We start from the raw sequence: 6000 nt of genomic DNA, 5'->3' as shown, positions 1-6000 counted from the left end.
AAGGTCAGAATAACTTGTTTCAATATACTACAAAATTAAAATTTGACTTACACATACTCCACTCTAAAAAGTTATGGTGTTCTGTCAAGTAATCTTGAGACACTCTGTTTTTGCAATGGAGCTTTACCCACATATACTCCATCATGATAAGATAAGGTACTCTGACATGAATTCTTGATATAGTCTTCCAAGATGATGTGTCAGTAAAATTTAAAAAGGTGCTCCCTTCTATGACATCTGATGTGTTCTTATCTGGGGCAGAGAGGTACCTGATAAAGTACATGAACCAGAGTGTAAGGTGAAATCAGAATTTCCTCTGTATATCTTTTTTTATATTATTTTAGCCTGGTTTTCTTGGACCATAGTGTCGTGTTCTCTCTCTCTCTCTCTCTCTCTCTCTCTCTCTCTCTCTCTCAACTAGGAAGCTTGAGACTCTTCTAAGCTATGTTTTAAGAAATTTTGACCATCTTTACCTGCCCCAAAGATCACTTCTAATATTTTATTAACTGAAATGGCCTTCATTCATGGTTGAACAGCTTTCAAAGAACAACTTTGTAACTCTGGTAGTCTGGGCCATTTCCAAAACAAACCTTAGTAATACTGGTCACCTGGACCAGATTTTGTATATTATACCCTGAGCAGAAGAAAGACCCAGTCATCTCCCATGAATGAATGATTATATGATCCATGATGGGACTATTCATATTTCTTTCACAATAGATAATGATTCAATTGATAGAATCCAATAAACTTTAATTTGTGATCTATTCATAGATATGTCATTTGTGATGGCTATATTGAGGAAAGACATGGCTTCCATGTGAGGAAATAAAACCAAGGGACAGCCATCTGCCTCACATTTAGATTTACATTCTTTTGCCCAATGATTGCCCTGAGAACATCTGGGATACTTGGTAGGTTTCTTTGTGGATGTCCACTTGTTCTGCATTGAGTAGTATCTTTCATATATAATGCACCATTTGTTGACATGACCAATAGGGGACACTATTATTATTATTACATGGTTTTCCAGAGAGTGTATATTCTACAATGGGCAGAAGAATGATCAAATCCATGCTCATGAATGAAGGTTTATAGGAATATAAATATATACATAATACCAATATATAATATATAATTTATATTGTATACATATAATCTATACATAGAATTTAAATTATGATGTGAAATTTATATTATTAATAAATATGAATATATATATATATATATATATATATGCACACATTCACTCACATGGAAATTCATGTGATAATAACATTGTATGTTGTTATGACCAACTCATGATTTTAAATGAAGAATACATACCAATTCAAGGAAAAGAAGTGAATTGGAAGAAGCATTCAGATGGAAGATGTGTGAATGTCTATGTTTAAAGAGAAGTGGTGGTTGTCAGCTAGACTTAAAATATGTTATCACAGTGTAAATAAGGGATCCATATAGTTAGCCCTAGTTACATGTTCTGATTGACTGACATTTGACATTGAGTAATAAAATAAAATTCTTAATGAGTCTACATTTTAACTTACCTGAATTATTTTATGCAATGATTGATATAATATTATGTTCATAAAAGATTACATTTAAATTTTGAAATCCCTGTGTTCTTCAGCATAATCACAAAAACCCAAAATGAAAGCATGATAATGTAATGAAGGGTCTCGTGGTCTTAAAAAAAACTTATGTTCTTCTACAAATATGGTATAATAAAAGTTCAATATAAAATTATGGTGGGTATTGTGTTCCCTGAAATATTGTGCGTTCCTCGAAATAAACATATCTGGGGTCAGAGAACAGACAGCCACTAGAACAGAGCCAGAAATGGTGGCTAGAAAATGGGAAGAGTAATCCATAACAAGTTGGGCAGTGGTGGTACACACCTTTAATCCCAGCACTTGGGAGGCAGAGCTAGCCAGATCTCTGAGTTCAAGGCCACTTTAGAAACAGCTAAACATGGTGACCACACCTTTAATCCCAGGGAGTGGGGGCAGAAAGAAAAAGAGATATAAGGCCTGAGGACCAGGAACTAAAGAGAAAAAAGCATGTAGTTAGTTAAGCTTTGGAGCACAGTTCAGCTGAAGGCCATTGGGATGAGGATTCAGAAGCTTGCAGTCTGAGGAAACAAGACCACCTGAGGAACTGGTGATGTGAGAAAACTGTGGCTTGTTCTGCTTCTCTGATCTTCCAGCAATCACCCCAATAACTGGCCTCGGGTTTGGTTTCATTAATAAGAACTTTTAAGATTCCTGTTACATAAAATAATTGTAAAATCTATATATTTTACCCCAGTGATTGAATGACCAGCTGAAATTTTACAAGGGTCCACTTTACAAATTCAAGACATGTAATTCATACAAGTGGAAAAGAGAATATACATGACGCATTTGAGAAATGTAAATCAGTAACATGAACATTAAATGTCTATGCTATGGAAGAGTAGAAATGTTCATTATGAACCAGGTATGGGGCTGGCCATCTTTAATCCCAGAAGAGTGGGGACAGATATAGGAAGATCTCAATTAATTCAAAATATTATGGTCTTTGCAGAAGGTCTCAGAGAAGACCCAATACATATTGGAGCCCTGCTCATATCAAAATATAACCTGGATTTTAAGCATGGAAAATTTCAATGGCTCCAGTAAAAGAAGCTCTAATACTATGGGATGAACAAAGAACAGCCTAAAGAATCAGACCCATGTAGCTGAAGTTTTCTCCAGTACTGCCTAGTCCCATAGAATCTACAACTGCTTATAAAATAATCACTCAGAAGCTTGTATTAATTAAACTTCTCAGCCATTAGCTCAGGCCTACACTAGCTCTTACACTTCAACTCAGCCCATTTCTGTTAATCTATATGTCACCACATGTTCCATGGCTTTTCTTGTTGCGTTTACATGCTGCTCCCTGGGTGGCAGGCTGGCATCTCCTCCTCAGCCTTCCTGTTCCCAGAATTCTCTCCTCTTCTTGTCCTGCTTATACTTCCTGCCTGGCTATTGACCAATCAGCATTTTATTTATACAAAGTGATATCCACAGAATTTCCCCTTTTCTTTTTTTTCAAAAAGGAAGTTTTAACTTTAACATAGTAAAATTACATGTAACAGAACAATTGTCAAGCAAGAATTACATTTACAATATCTAGTCTATTTTTAATATCTAGTCTATTTGAATTTGTCAAAATTAAAGAATACATTCGATCTGTCCTATATTTGTGAGTCTAAGGATTAATATTTATCTTATCTTTTATCATGACTAAGGAAATTATAACTATCTAGTCTTCAACTATATCAAAGACCTCAGAAGGATATAATATTACCTGAGAAATGGGAGAAAGATACAAGCAACTTTAGGGAGTCTGGTGAGAATAGACAGAGATAGCTGGCAGCCTGGAAAGTTCCTCTGTAAAGTTAGGGTATCTGTCTCTAGCTCACAGCTCTAGAGTCTCTTAGTCACCTCTCTCTGTGTCACATAAAATGTCTGGCAGTTTTCTCTGCAAAGCAGAAACCTGAAGACCGTTTTGCCAAGCATAGTTCAGTGGTCAACTTCCTATGGGTCCTGCATATCCAGTCAATACATTTTTGAAGCAGTCCAGACAAGAACAGTTTCTTGCCCAAATGGCTATTTTTGCCAAGAAGAAGATAAACTCCATATGGAGTGTCTTCAATGCCCATCCTCCTCTCTGAAGTGAATCAGTGCTGCCAGGAGCAGACATGTCTTACTTTCTAGAAGTCTAAATTTTTAAAACATTTTCAATGCCATATTCTGTAGGTCTTTGAAGAGTTTGAAGATTACTTATTTATCTGAATTATCCCTATATATACCTAGAAAACTTAACTAACATGGCTACAAGTTTGGCTATCAGAGAAGACTAATTATTAATCTTTATTATTAATTATCTGTTACAATCTAAATGAGTTACATAAACATAATACCTCAAATGAGAGTAGAAATATATATATGTATATTTATACAGTATAACAAAATTAAGTTTAAACTTGTATCAATAAACTAAAATCTATAGCAATGTAAAACATTTTAAATAAGTTGCTCTTTAAAAGTAGATTCAACAATATACCCTTTTATCATATCATATCTACATCCTATATTTCTATATCATATTTCCCTTTCTTCTTTTAGAAAGATATTGACTATGATCAATAACAATTTGTAACCAAAACCTAAACCAAGACAGACATCCATAATCTAATTTTGGGGAATGTGGGTGTAGTTTTCTAGGCTATTTCCTGCTGGATGAGGGCACAGTATTCTTTTTTTTAATGCCTACTGCTGTTTATTGAAGGAGGGAGGAAGTCTTGAATACAGGCTTACAGCACATTTGGAGAACCCCGGAGGGCAGAAGTTCGCTACTCATGTTTTAGAATCTTGTATCTAAGGTGTTAATGCCCAAAAGGCAGGATACACAGACAAGGATCTTCCCTTAAGCATTCAGGAGGATGGAACCCAGCAGGGAATTAGCATAGGGAGGATATCAAGGTCAAGATCAGCAAACAAGGCAACAGTTACCAAAAATGGGAGCCAAGGCCCTACAGGTTCCAACTTTTTCTAAAAAATGATCTTCTGACTTAGGTTGCATGGGACATTAGCAGGTCACCTTACCCATGATGAAGACTCATGCCCAGGCCACACAGGTGCTCTTTCTTAGGTTGGTGAGCACCTGTCTCTGAATTCTCATTGTCATACAGGATCAATCTTGTGTGAGCTGCAGATCTAACTGCTACCAAAGATCTCAAAATGGTGCTGGGCTTGCAATCTGTGTGTTTGACACAGGAAAGACCAACAGAAGTCCTAACCCACCCATAGCCAGTAGGCTAAAGGCAAATGAGACCTACCCTTCCTTAATTAGCTTTACTGAAAAATGGAGTGCTTGTAAGATGGTATCCCAAAAGCAAATGGAATTTGAATTTATAAATTTATAACTTTCAAAGCCAATTGAAATGTATATAACTATTGAATTAAAATTTATCATGCCCAATAGAATGAAAGATTAACTAAATATGTTAGCTACTTTTGCTTCCAGGGTCTCCACTGGAGGATACTGTTTCTTTTTGGGGCATAAAGAAAATTGTAGTATCATGGAGTAATCCATGTATCTGGGCCAGCTGCCTTGAAACCGTTTTGGATGTTGTTTCACCTGGGCCATGGTGTCATCAGAGACCTTTCAGGGGGTCAAACCTGGTGTATCTTAATCTGGAACAAATCCATAGCCTCTTGCTTTCTGTGGAAACAAAAGCAGAACCTCCTTTCCAAAGCAACATATCCTTAGATCCAAATCAAGGTACTTTTAAAATATACAAATTGTTTTAACTCCATTATCTTTCTAATCAAATGTCTCTCTGTACTTAGACATATCAAAGACAACACAGTCCAGATTCTCTGTGTAATATTCATCTTTATGTGGCTTATTTTTATATTATCTTTACAGTTTCTTTAAGGACTTTATTTTTATTTTTTATTTTTTGGGTTTTTGGAGACAGGGTTTCTCTGTAGCCTTGGAGTCTGTCCTGGACTAGCTCTGTAGACCAGACTGGCCTTGAACTCACAGAGATCCACCTGCCTCTGCCTCCCAAGTGCAGGGATTACAGGCATGCACCACCACCGCCCGGCCAAGACTTTACTTTCAAAAACTATCTATTTTTATATAACTGCATATATATATATATATATATATATATATATATATATATATATATATATATATATATATATATATAGTCTTTTAAGCCTACGTACGTTATTACACTGATGGCAAACTATTCCATCTGAATCTGACTCATTGTAAACCTATTGTTTTAAACTGCAGCAGCTAGTACTGAAGCAGAAGCCTTGGCTGCTAGTTCCACCCAATTTAGCTTTTTAACATGGTAGAGATAATTTACCACCAGCACTGGGAGCCATTGTGTCTGCTGACTCTGGGAGGCAGTGGGTCTATGTTTCTATCCAAGCAGTGTGTAACCCAGAATCC

Source organism: Onychomys torridus, unplaced genomic scaffold (assembly GCF_903995425.1).
Source record: "Onychomys torridus unplaced genomic scaffold, mOncTor1.1, whole genome shotgun sequence".
Taxonomy (NCBI): Eukaryota; Metazoa; Chordata; class Mammalia; order Rodentia; family Cricetidae; genus Onychomys; species Onychomys torridus.
Note: the sequence above shows the minus strand (reverse complement) of the source record.